Here is a 14,631-nt window from a genome sequence, read left to right on the forward strand (position 1 = left end):
GCCCCTGGGTGGCCTTGGTGTTGGCCATAACCTCTGCCAGGCCCATCTTGCTCACATGTCTTCCCATGGCTAGGTCTGTTTACTCATTTAGGGCTTAGCTCATCATGACACCTTCTTTGACTACTCAATCTAAAGCAGCCCTATCCCCGACCCTCAGTCACAGCACTTAAGAGGTTGAAATCACACTATTAATTTATTTGTTTACTTATTGTCTATCCCTCTTCAAACAGCCCCCACCTTCTTGTAACCACCGACCTCCAGAAGAGTGTAACCTCCATGAAGGCAGCAGTATTCCCTCTTATTCAGCACCATAGCCCTAGCACCCAGAACGGTGTCTGACACTGAGAAAAATATTTATTGAATAAACGAGTGAGTATTCCCAAACATATAATATTTATGGATGTGTTTTAAGTTGCTATTTTATAGTTCATTTTCACTAAGGCCATATCTTTGGCTCGCGTTAAATGTCAAGGACTGTGGCATCCTCCCACTGCAAACACAACTGGGTATGGTTGCAAACAATAGCGTTCTGATAGCAAAACCATCAGATTTTGCAAGACACTTGGGATAAACAGGCTGTTCAATGAGAGTTGAACACATTTACAAGATAAGCCTGTTGTGTTGTAATCACAATCTGAAACCGGTTCCTCATCGCACCCTCTGGTTTTAATCATACCCTGACTGGTCCCCTTGAAACATTCAGCAATGACTTTTCTCCTCTGGGTCGGGCAGAGAAGACACAAAAAGAAGACAGAAAAGAAAAAGGAAAAAAAAAACATTTTTCAAAGGGTAAAAAGGTATGTAGAAAGCCTATGTTATTTTTAATAATCAATGCCAATTGACAGAGCTGCATTTTTTTTTCACTTGAAATTTTTAAACTTACCATGATAAATTAGAACCCACTTAGGTGGGGACAGGGGAAGATCAGAGACTAAGGATGGGGTCGGCGCTCTGGAGGGTGAAGAGAAACAGAAGTATTGAAAAAACATTATTGAAAGTTTGTTCCAACAACACTCATTTCAATCTATGCCAGTTTAAAATCAAGAAAAAACAATCCTCCTTCTAATTATGTTTATTTTTCTGCACAAGTCACAACCAACCCAATCGTCTTTGAGTTTTCTTCCTATCTGGGCTCGTCTCCATGAATCTTGACTTAAATTTGAAGGCACTTTTTTTTTTTTGGTGGGTGGAAGTGGGGAGTGCATGGTCCGGGAATCAAACCTGGGTCTCCTGCAGGAAAGGCGAGCATTCTACCTCTGAATCACCCATGCACCCTGAAGGCATTTTTATTTTAACTAAACTTTCAGTTATAACATGTCCAATGATATTGTGCAACTGCTCATGATGTTAAATGCAATGTCAAATTTAACATGACAGTATTCTTTAAAATGTATATATATAGTCATTTTATAATCCAATGAGGATTCAAGAGGGAAACTTCTGTAAAGCCCTTGAGCACTTTCTGGCACATAGTAGGAGGTATAACCAAGGATATTTAATTAGTTAATCCTTAAGCTACAAAACAAAATGTTTTCTCAAGAGCTTAAAGTTAAAAGAATCATCACAATTATATTTGTATAGCTATATTTCAAAGTCTTTACCATTTTTTCTAAACAAATTACATTTTAAAAATAAAAACCTTGTAAAATGGTATAGCTGATGTGAAAAACAATTTGGCAGTTCCTCAAAAAGCTGAGTATAGAAGTACCATATGCTCTGGCAATCCCACTTCTGGATATATACCAAAAAGAATTGAAAGCAGGGACTCAAAGGATATTTGTACACCAATGTTTACAGCGGCATTATTTGCAATAGCCCCAAAGTAAAAGCAATCCAAATCCTATCAACTGATGAATGTATAAGCAAAATACAGTAAAAACACAATGGGATATTGTTCAGACATAAAAAGGAATGAAGTTCTGCCACAGGCTACCACATGGATTCACCTTCAAGACATAATGTTGAAAGAAATAAGTCAGACAAGACAGATATGGCATGATTCCACTTATAAGGAAGGAATTCCTAGAATATGGAAATTCACAGAAATAAGTACAGGTTACCAAGGGCAGGGGGCAGTGAGAATGGAGAGTTAATGCATAAAGGGATCAGGATTTCTGTTTGAGGTGATATAAAATCTTAGGTAGCTGTGAGCAAACATTGTGAAAGTGATTAATCCCAGTGAAATGTATCCTTGTGAATGGAAGGGATGGAAAAATTTATGTGGCATATATGTTTTCAAAATTTAAGAAATATATATAGAGAGTAAAGAAATAATGACAACTAAATGCAACACGTGATCCTGGACTGGATCTAATCATGGAGGAGAAAATGCCCAGAAGGTCATTACTGGGACAACTGAGGAAAAAAATGGAGTATAGATTGTATGTTCTAGATCAATGTTAAATTTCTTGTAATTGATAATTATATTAATGAGGTTACATAAGTGAATATCTTTATTCTTAGGAAATATAAATGGATACATTAAGTTTTCAGTCAAGGAGCAGGATGTATGTGAGCAATTCTAAAATGTCTAGAAAACAGATAGAGATAGATAAATAAATAGATAGGCAGATAGAATGATAGAAGAAATTTGGCAAAATATTAAAAGTTGGTAAATTTGGGTTTGTGGGAAGGGGTATATTAGAGTTCTCTGTATTGGTTTTTGTGATATTTTTTCAACTGTTCTATAAATTTGAAGTTATTTCAAAATAAAAAGTTAAAAAGACAAAAAGTCTCATGTGAAATTCTTATGCATTCAATAACCATAGCTATAAGATGCTATTTTACTTACTAATTTTATTTGTAATTAAGGACTGTAAATGATGAGCTATATTTTCCTTTAACTTTTCCAAGTAACAGGCAGTTTCGTTGTGGTCAACAAAACAGTAGAGACAACAGACACTGGGTCTATTCCTAAGAAGCTCCCTATGCTTTCGAGAGATTAGAAAAACAGGCATAAGACAAATAGTGTGAATTATAAGATTATACAGAATTAGGTGCTATATTGTATCCATAGAGAGAGAGATAAAAGGTAGAATAACCACAGCAGGTTTCACAGGCAAAATACTATGAATGTAAATAAACACAAATCAAGAATTTCCAGAATTGTAATTCCTCTAACAAAAAAAAAAATCAGATGTGAACTGGTATAATATGCTATACTAACATATTGTTTTTAGACAGATGTTTTTAGCTGCCAGACATACTTACATTTGACAAAACCTCAAATTAAACCATGTAATTCTGTAATTTTATTTATGAAGCATTGGACTTTTTTCATTCAATATTGGAAGAAAAAATACTGTTACTTAAACATATCAACATATAAGAACGTTCTGCTTTTAAATATAAAAACGTGTTAATAAACTCTATTTACCCATTCTTAAAGTCATCATGGCATATTAATTCTTCCATTCCATTTCCTTTTCAGGCTGGGTGGTAGGTTCCTCTCTCTACTCACTACAAAGAAGGTTCCTAACTGTTTCCCACAGATCCCACTGGAGTTCAGCAGACAGAGAAAGGAGGTTAATTCCAAAGGAGAGCTCTCCATCTTTCAAGCTGAAATGTTTTTAAAAGTGTTTTGGCTTTCTAGGGGAGAAGAGAGAAATTCTTCAAGACTTGGTTATATTGCTTTGCTGAGTACCTGAATCACTGTGACAGATTACTTTTAATTGGTTGGCCCTTGTCTCTTTATATTTTTAAAAGATAAATAATTTCTTTGTGAGTTGAGTTGATTTGAACTTGAGTTTTCAGAAACTGTGTGAGCAAATAAGGCATCCTAGAGAAAGGTAGCACCAGTGCTGTGGTTGCATCTTAATGTCAGTTCACATTCAAGAGAGGGTTTAAAGATGAGGGCACCGATATAGGTAAAACAAGATGTTCATCCTTACAGCCAAACCGAAACAGCTTGCTAAATCGACCATACCAAAATTCATATTCAAAGTATAAACTCTCTACACAAGCAAGCTGGCTTTTGTATTGTAACCATTTAGCTTATACAGACAAACCTAAAGTGGGCAATTAAGAGAAGATCAATAGCACACAATAAAAATTACTCCTATACAGACTGCTCTCTTCATCACCTTGTAGAAAAGCTTTCAGCCAGCCGGCCTCAACATCTCTATCAAAGATTAGCCAGCAGTGAGTTCAGAGAGATGCATTACAAAGGCAAGGATCTACCTAGACAGAGCAATTTGCATGTATCAGAATATGGCTTTTTTTCTTGGCTGGAAGCAGCAGCGCTTTATTTTTCCATAAAATTAAAAAAAAAAAATCTGCCCTAGCTATCTTTAGATTTTTGGTGGAGAAAAGAATCACCATACATTCTAGAACAGCTTCAAAACCATGCCATGCCATTAGAAGTTTATAAAGACTTCTGAATTTTTTTTAATTATTTGGTATGTCAGGGATTGTTTTACTCACAGACAGTATATGAGAGAAGTATTGAAATTGTCCATCACAAAATTTTTATTTTTATGGAAACATATAAAGATTAAACAGTATCAAAAACTAATCCTCTGCTGCATGCCATGAACACCAGCTTAACAATACAGACCTCAGTCACTGCTTTTGGGTTGCAACTTGGAAATAAGCTTTTATATTAAGAAATGAGAAATAACAAGGCATCCATGCAGTTCTTTATTTCTACATGCAGTTCTAGGCCACTTCGACCCATAGGATGCATTTCTAACTTAAGCAGACCCAAAGGATATGCTAGCTTGGAGGAATATACAGTGTTCTCCTAGTGCTTCAGTCTTGGGAAATTCTAAACCAAAAAAGTATCACCTGGAGTGCTGGAACTTGGAAGAAATGACCTGCTTTCTAAACAGGAAATTTCACTGTACTATCCCATCTATTGACCCTCTTCTGATTTAATGTCATAAATCCCTGATTAGCAGAACTGAAGCAGTTATCAGAAAACAGACAGGAGAATATAAGAAGAGTTTCTCCCACATCATATGTATTTTAAAGTCTGAATTCTGGAGCCTAATCAAGAGGTTGAGGGGGATATGAGAGAAGGGGAAAGTAAAGCTCTACTTGTTCTGTTTGCATAATATGATGGTGCCACGTTCCATTAATATGAATGACACGAAAAGTTTCTTGGACTGTACTAAAATATCAAAACATCTCATTAGTTCAATTTTTAAAAATCACCCCATTAAAACAGAACTGATTATACCATCTGTATCAGGATCTTATAGACAAAATAACTGAAATGACAAAAAATATATAATTATATTCTGAACTGAAATAACATCTATGTATATATATATATATATATATATATATATATATATATATATATATATATATTTCTGAATTAAGTTTTCACCTTAAGGTCAGTCTTAAAAATTTATGCAAAATATTATAAGAAATACAAACTTTAAAATAGGAACGGAGCCTATGTTTTAAGAATGTATTTAAACTTCACATTTTACTTTCTTTGTGCCAAAATTCCCACTGGAATGCTCAAGCTAGAAACCCATAAACCTACAAACTTTGGAAAAGACAGGACAAAGAGTTAGAACGGACTAGATGACAAGGAATATTTTAAATTATATCTAGTTGTCTAGGGTGTAGAGTGAAAGGTAGCACACACTGAGGGGATTACATTCATTTCAGGCCATATTTGCTGAAATAAACAAATTAATAGAAAACATCCCTGGGGAAACCCAGGCATTGGACTTACTAGACAAAAACTTTAAATCAATTATCTTAAGTATGCTCAAAGAGCTAAAGGAAACCATGGACAAAGAACTAAACAAAAATGATGTTTCATCTAACAGAAAACACCAATAAAGAGATAGAGACAATTTATTTTTAAAAAAGGAACCAGATAAAAATTCTGGAGCTTAAAAGTATAATAACCAAAATGAAAATTTTACCAGAGGGATTCAATCGCAGATTTGGGGAGAGAGAAAAAATAATCAGCAAACTTGAAGGTAGTTCAACTGAAATGATTCAGCCTGAGGAGCAAAAAGAAAACAGAAACCAGAACAATGAACAAAGTCTAAGAGACCTGTGGGAAACTACCAAGCATACCAACATATACATTCTGGAAACCCCAGAAAGAAAGGAGACGGAAAAGACCAGAAAGAATATTTGAAGAAATAATGTCCAAGAACTTCCCAATGTGATAAAAGACATGAATCTAAACATTCAAGATACTCAACAAACTCCAAGGAGGATAAGTTCAAAGACATCCACACTGAGACATACTGTAGTGAAACTGTCAAAAAAAAACAGAGATAGACTTGTAAGCAACAAGAGAGAAGCAACCTATCAAGTTATTAATAGGATTAGTGGCTGATTGTTTTATCAAACATCTTGGAGGTAGGAAGAAAGTGGGATAACATAATTAAAGTGTTGAAAGTAAAAAACTGTAAGATAAGAATTCTATACACAGCAAAACTATCCTTCAAAAATGAAAGAGAAATAACATTATTTCCAACTAAACAAATATCTAAGGGAGTTTGTTTCTAGGAGATTAGCCTTACAAAAACTACTAAAAGGAGTCCTTAAGGCTGAAATGATAGAACAGTAGACTTGGAAACACACAAAGAAATAAAGAATACTGATGTTTTACTTTCCTAGGCTGTGCAAAGCAAATATCATGAAATGGGTTGAATTAAACAATGGGAATTTTTTCACTCAGTTTTGGGGCTTGGAAAATGTTCAAATTAAGGCATCATCAAGGCTATACTTTTGTCCCAAAGATGACTGCTGGTGATCCTTGGTTCCTCTGCAACATGGCAGCATCTACTGATCTCTGTCTTCTCTTCCTGGTTCTGCTGATTTCAGCTTATTGCTTCCATGGCCTTTTCTCTGTCTCCATTTTTTTTCACTTATAAAGGACTCCATTAATAGGATTAAGACCATCCGGATTGTGTGGGTCACACCATAACTGAAGTAACCTTGTCAAAGGTTCTACTTAGAATGGATTCACACCCATAGGAATGGATTTAAGAACATGTTTTTTAAGAGTATACAAAACATCAAACCACCACAGCTGGTAAAGGTAAATACAGAAGCAAACATAAAAGCTACTGTTATTGTGCTTTTAGTTTATAATTCCTATTTTTGCCAATGATTTCTTATATATGACACCAAAACCATAAGCAAAGAAGAAATAAATAAATTGGACTTCATAAAATTTTAAAACTTTTGTGCATCATAGGACATTATTAAGAAAGATTTAAAAAAAACCACAGAATGGGAAAAAAATATTTGAAAAGCATATTACTAATAAGGGCCTAGTATCCAGAATATAAAAAGAACTCCTACCATTCAAAAGACAAGCAATTTTAAAAATTTGCCCAGTTTTTAAAATGGGCAAAAATTATTTCCTCAAAGAAGATAAACAAATGGTCAACAAGCACATGAAAAATGGTCAACATCATTTGTCATTAGGGAAGTACAAATCAAAACCACAAAGACATACTTCACAAACTCTAGGGCAGCTATAATTTAAAAAAAAAGAAAGAAAAGAACAAGTGTTGACAAATACGTAGAGAGATCAGAACCTTTGTGCATTGTTGGTGGGAATATAAAATAGTTCAGACACTGTGGAAAACATTTTGTGAGTTTCTTAAAAAGTTAAATATGAAATTACCATATGACCCAGCAACTCTACCCCTAGGTATAAACCCAAAAGAATTAAAAACAGGTGTTCAAATAAAAACTCGTGCACAAATGTTCTAAGCAGCACCATTCTTAACAGCCAAAAGGTGGGAACAACCCAAATGTCCATCAATAGATGAACTGATAAACAAAATGTGGTAAATCCATACAATGGAATATTCTTAGCCATAAAAGGGAATGAAAGACTGACACATTCTTCAACATGATTTAACTCTGAAAAAATTATGCCAAGTGAAAGATGTGAGATACAAAAGGCTACATATTATAAGATTCCATTAATATGAAGCATACAGAATAGAAAAAGAATGTAGATTAGTAGTTAGCAGGGGCTGAAGAGGGAGGGGAGAATGAGGAGTGACTGCACAGAGCTGCCTTTTTGATGATGAAAATGTTCTGGAACTAGATAGGAGTGAAGGTTGCACAAAATTGTGAATGTACTTAATGTCACTGGATTTACACTTCAAATTGGTTAAAATGGTAGGTTTTATGTTATGTGAATTTTAACACAATAAAAGAATCAAAATCAGCCCTTTATATTGGTATGGCAGATTAGGGAAGAAAATAATTAAAATATTCTGTTTCACATAGGAACAAAAACTTTAAAATCCTAGGAAAAATAAAGAGTGAAGCATTGTTATGAAGAAAACTACAAAATTATTCATCAAAAGAGGCTCTGGATTATAGAAAAGATATATCATGATCATGATAGGGAGCATGCTATATAATTTAATTGATAAATTGAACACAGTCTAAATAAAATGCAAGGAAGATAGTTGTACAGAAAATTAAAGACTGATCAGTTGGCTGGAATACAGTCTAGAAACAGATCCATGAATATGAAAGAATTTCATATACAAAAAAGGTAACTTAAAATAGCTGCAGAAAGATCATTCCATAAAAATTCTGGACCAACCAGCTAAGCATATTAAAAAAAAATTCAGATTATTAACTACAAATTAAGCAAACATAACTATATATATATATTAAAAGAATAAATGCAGTAAAGTGGAAGGGCAAAAGAAATAGAGATTGATATTGATGCAATAAACTCAGCTTGAGAAAGTATGTTTAAACAGGAAATAGAAACAATGAAGCTGGAAATACAACTGCTTTGATAACAACTGATTTTATAAGTATTTATACATACTTGAATTATATGACCTCGCTATCCAAAGAGTTCTTGAAAATAATTTAGAAAAATACAAATACCCACACATTCATAAAAAGATGAATATCTAATAAATATGAGAAAATTTTAACGGCTCTCTTAATCAAAGAAACAATATATTTCCCATCAAATTGTAATTTTTAAATATGTCATACCTAGTATTAGAGAGTATGACATATTGAGATGTCAGATAGAGAAAAGATGGAATCTGTCTGGAGGGCAACACATCTTGAAAGCCTTAAAACTATATCCACCCTTTGATTAGCCTTTCTACTTAAGAATTCAGTCCTAAAAAAAGAAAAAGACAAGTACCTAGAGCTTTACAGCAATCTTCATAATATCAAAATTGGAAATATCATCTAATTGGCTCCAAATTATGTTAAATTTTGAGGTGGATATATTGAAAATATTTTATAGTATTATTAATAGAGGAAATACACTATAATATATACTCCATTTTACAAGAATAGAAAACACTCTTTCCCAATCCAATGTCACATGCATGTAAATATATACATAGATATACATATACATGCATAGTAACATCATGTATGTAGATGTATGTACACTCAAAGCATACAAAGCCAAAAATAAGAATGTTCACTATATACCATTTGAGTAAAAGTATGTACCCAGAATGCTAAGAGTTGTTATCTCTGGATAGTGGGATTTGGAAAGATTTTTAAAAATTTAATTTGTAGTTCACTGTATTTTTTTACAACGAAATGTCACAGTTAAAGAAAACATTAGGTTGTTTTTTTTTAAGTAAGAGAATATAATACACGAAATTTAATATTCTTCAATAAGAAGAAAAGGTCCACAGGAATAAAGGAAGTTTTCTCCTTTCCTCTCCTGCCCCTTATACCACCATCTCACTGAAGTCTCTTGCCTTCTCCCCTGTTCCTCACCCACTCCTCCATCCATCTTCCTGTATTTCAGGTGGTTTGTATTTTCCCTTCTGTTTTCTGGTCCCCTATTATGAACATAAATGTAAGAAGCCACAGAGGGGAAAATACAACAACAGCTGCTGGTTGCTGCTGCTGCTAGAGCAACGTGATTTAATACGTAGTAATGAATCTTCAGGATCAGCAATTCTTGCACTATTACTAAGCAATTAATCCCCTACCCTCTCTCATGCAGGGTCAGAAAAATACAAATAGTTGTATCTATCCCTGTATTAAAAGTGGAAAGAGAAAGGAAAGGAGGATGCATGTGAGAGTTTGAGACTGGAAAAGAGAGTGCAAATATCCTGCGTAAAATTAAGTGGTTAGAAAGTATAATTCTTAGAATTTGCCTTAAGAATATTTTCCCAGGCCACATCTCTGACTCCATACTTTACTCCCCACCAGAGAGATAGCCAGACTTTCTTTTGCTCAACAAATGTATGACTTATTACAAATGATTTTTTAAATTTTCTCCATTTTTATCATTAATATTCACATCAATTCAATGGCTTTGCTTTACTTTTAGTGCTTCTAACAGTCTTAACCTAAATTCGTAGGAAAAGTCAGTGGCTTTCATAATACTTCATTTCTCCAATAAACATTCATTTTTCTTTGACATCCTGATCTACCTTTCCTATCATAATAGAAAAATAAATGCAGAATAACTACTTTTAAAATTCTTATATTTTATTACCTGATTTAAGTTTCCTATTATATATGTTCCATTAACTGGAAAAATTTCTAGCTTTTAATATTTAATTTATTACAACCTGCTGCACAAGAGTTTCTTATTTGACATATTCTTCTCTCTAGAAATTATATACATTACCTCATTTCTCCTTGGTTTTTACAATTTACATTGCTTACCCTTGGATAATATTTATTTCCAGTAATTTTTCTTTCTGATGGTAAACCTTGGAAAATTTCCCTTTTATCATTCATAAAAATAACCTCATGCACAAACATTCATAACAGAATATCTGTTACCTTCATATTTCAATTTCCTACACATGTCCACATTTTCATTTTCTATAAGTACTGTTGCTTAAAGTCATAGATATTATAAACATTTTATTCACAGTGATCATTATTCCAGCTTCTAGAATAGTGCCTGACACATGGTGGGGACTTTAATAAATACTTAACAAATAAAAGACAAATAACAGCGTGTGGATTACCAAATCTGAAGTGACAACTCCCTCTCACTGCACTCTTTCATTTAATAACTACATAATGCCTTTGCATCAATCATTGGCTGGCAATTAACTATTACATTATTACTTTTTAATAACAAAAATAATAAATAATATAATCATTATAGTATAGTAACTAAAGTATATGGTACTATGTCGAGCACTATTTTAAGTGCTTTACATATATTAATTTCTCAATCTTCACAACCACAACATGAGGTAGGGACTATTAGTACACCTATTTTACACACACACAAAAACTGAGACACAGAGCAGGTAAGGTCACATTGCCAGTGAGTGGAAGCAGCAGGACTTAACCCCAGGCTCTGAACCCCTACATTATATTGACTCTCCAAGAGCTGATATCTTAGCTCTTAGTAAGTAACTTATTGTTTCAATGACATTAAAAGTTCTTTGAGGATTTAAGGCATATTACGAAGCTACAGTGGTCAAAACAGCATGGTACTGGAATAAAGATAGATATGCTGACCAATGGAATCCAATAGAGTGTTCAGATATAGACCCTCTCATCTATGGACAACTGATCTTTGATAAGGCAGTCAAGCCAACTCACCTGGAACAGAACAGTCTCTTCAATAAATGGTTCTTAGAGAACTGGATATCCACATGTAAAAGAATGAAAGAGGATCCATATCTCACACCTTATACAAACACTAACTCAAAATGGATCAAAGACCTAAACATTACAGCTAAGACCATAAAACTTTTAAAAGAAAATTAGGAAAATACCTTATAAAACTTGTAATAGGAGGTGGTTTCCTAGATTTTACACCTAAGGCACAAGCATTGAAGAAAGAAATAGATAAATGGGAACTCTTCAAAATTAAACACTCTTGTGCATCAAAGAGCTTTGACAAGAAAGTAAAAAGACAGCCTACACAATGGGAGACAATATTTAGAAACGATATATCAGATAAGGGTCTAGTATCCAGAATACATAAAGAGATTGTTCAACACAACAGAAAAAAAACAAAAAAAAACAATTAAAAAATGGGCAAAAGAGATGAACAGACACTTCTCAGGAGAGGAAATACAAATGGCTAAAAAGTACATGAAAAGATGCTCAACTTCCCTGGTTATTAGGGAAATGCAAATCAAAACCACAATGAGATATCATCTCATACCCACCAGAATGGCCATTATCAATAAAACAGAAAATGACAAGTGCCGGAGAGGATGTGGAGAAAAAGGCACACTTATCCACTGTTGGTGGAAATGTCAAATGGTACAACCGCTGTGGAAGGCAGTTTGGCAGTTCCTCAAAAAGCTAAATACAGAATTGCCATACGACCCGGCAATAACATTGCTAGGTATCTATTCGGAGGACATGAGGGCAAGGACACTAACAGACATTTGCACACCAGTGTTTATAGCAGCATTATTTACAATTGCCAAGAGATGGAAACAGCCCAAATGTCCATCAAAAGAAGAGTGGCTAAACAAGCTGTAGTATATACATATGATGGAATATTATGCAGCTGTAAAACAGAATAAAGTCTTAAAGCATGTAACAACGTGGATGGACCTTGAGGACGTTATGCTGAGTGAGATTAGCCAGAAACAAAAGGACAAATACTGCATGGTCTCACTAATATGAACTAACATTAATGAGTGAACTTTGCTAATTGAAGTTAAGAACACAGGTTATCAGGAGATAAAAATAGGGTAGAGACTGGGCAATTGGAGCTGAAGGGATAACAGATTGTGCAACGGGACTGACTATAAAAATTCAGAAATGGATAGCACAATACTACCTGAGTGTACCATAATAATGTAAATACGATGAATGAAGCCGAATGTGAGGATAGAAGGAGGTGGACTGGGGGCACATATGAAACCAAAAGGAAAGATAGACAATAAAGACTGAGATGGTATAATCTAGAAATGCCTAAAGTGTAAAATGATAAGTGACTAAATGTACAAATTAAAAAATGTTTTTGCATGAGGAAGAACAAAGGAATGCCAATATTGCAGGGTGTTGAAAATAGATGGTTATTTATATTTAAACAGTTCAAAAAAAAAATTAGGTCTAAGAATCACCCCCAGAGAACTTCTTTTGTTGCTCAGATGTGGCCTCTCCCTCTCTCTCTCTCTCTCTCTCTCTCTCTCTCTCTCTCTCTCTCTCTCTCAGCCAACACAGCAAGCAAACTCACTACCCTCCCCCTTTCTATGTGGGACATGACTCTTAAGGGTGTAAACATCCCTGGCAACGTGGGACAGAAATCCTAGAAAGAGCTGGGACTCAAAATCAAAGGATTGAGAAAATCTTCTCGACCGAAAGGGGGAAGAGAGAAATGAGACAAAATAAAGTGTCAGTGGCTGAGAAATTTCAAAGAGTCGAGAGGTTATCCCAGAGGTTATTCTTACGCATTATATAGATACCCCTTTTCAGTGTATGGTATATTTGAGCAGCTAAAGGGAAGTACCTGAAACTGTAGAGCTGTTTTCCAACAGCCTTGTTTCTTGAAGATGATGATTGTATAAAGATATACACACAATGTGATTGTGTGATTGTAAAAACCTTTTGTCTGATGTTCCTTTTATCTAGGGTACGGACAGATGAGTAAAAAATATGAATTAAAAAAAACAAATAATAGGGGGAACAAAGGTTAAAATACAATGGGTAGATGGAAATACTAGTGGTCGATGAGAGGGAGGGGTGAGGGGTATGGCATGCATGAGTTTTTTTTTTTTTCTTTTTCTTTTTTTCGGAGTGATGTAAATGTTCTAAAAAATGATCATGGTGATGGATATACTACTATGTGATGATACTGTGAGCCGTTGATTGGGTACCATGTATGAGATGCTTGTATGTTAAGAATGTTTGTGTTGCATGTTGTTTTGTGAATAAAAATATTTTTAAAAAAGTCCTTTGAGGAAAGAGCTCTGTAGTTTACTCCTTGCTACTAATCACAGTTCTGAGCATTGATAATGGTCTTGATCATTTTTCATTGTTTGCAACTTGATGACAATTATTTATAAACTACACTTTATAAATTATTATGATATTCTAGGTATTATTTGAATAAGATACAAATAGCAGGCAGCATCTTTACTTTAATGAGACCATGAAATAAGACACGATGATCTGAAAGCTCAAATGGAAATATTCAAGAAATTTTTCTGAAGCTACGAGCTCCCAATCTTTCTCTCAACACAGCCAAACCTTCTTAAAGGAGGAGAAATGGAAAACATCTGAATTATGTGCAGATGATTATTTTTAATTGGCATGGGAAGTGGCAATCATAAAATAGACTTTTTGAGTATTTTTCAATTTTACTGAGCGTTAACTTCACGTCAATCACTCACAAGACTTTACGGAAGTCAAATCATTTAATCTGATGGTTCAAAATTGACTAAGAATAATTTCAGGTCCACAGCTAAGAGGTGGTGGGGCTGGGACTCATGTCCTCAGTCTGCACTCTGTACAACTCCCCAATTCCAAAGGGAAGGCTCGGTTTGCAGCAGTGCACAAGAAATTAATCAAATGACCTTGATCATTTCTCATTGTTTGCAACTTGATGCACAAGAAACTAAAATAACTCTTTTTATGTGAATGTCTCTGTTTCCTTCATCACCACAACAAGCCACACTCCATTTAAACATTCCACAGTCTGAATTTTATATGGGGGTACAATGGCTGAGGAGGAGTGAGAAAAACTCC

The 14,631-nt window shown here is 34.2% G+C and overlaps 1 protein-coding gene across 4 annotated transcripts in view; it reads right to left on the minus strand.

The window, feature by feature from the left end:
• The window catches only part of PTGFR (prostaglandin F receptor), a 49,924-nt gene that overhangs the window by 25,892 nt on the left and 9,401 nt on the right, over positions 1 to 14,631 (minus strand). The window lies entirely within an intron of this gene.

This window comes from Tamandua tetradactyla, chromosome 11, assembly GCF_023851605.1.
Source record: "Tamandua tetradactyla isolate mTamTet1 chromosome 11, mTamTet1.pri, whole genome shotgun sequence".
Classification (NCBI taxonomy): Eukaryota; Metazoa; Chordata; class Mammalia; order Pilosa; family Myrmecophagidae; genus Tamandua; species Tamandua tetradactyla.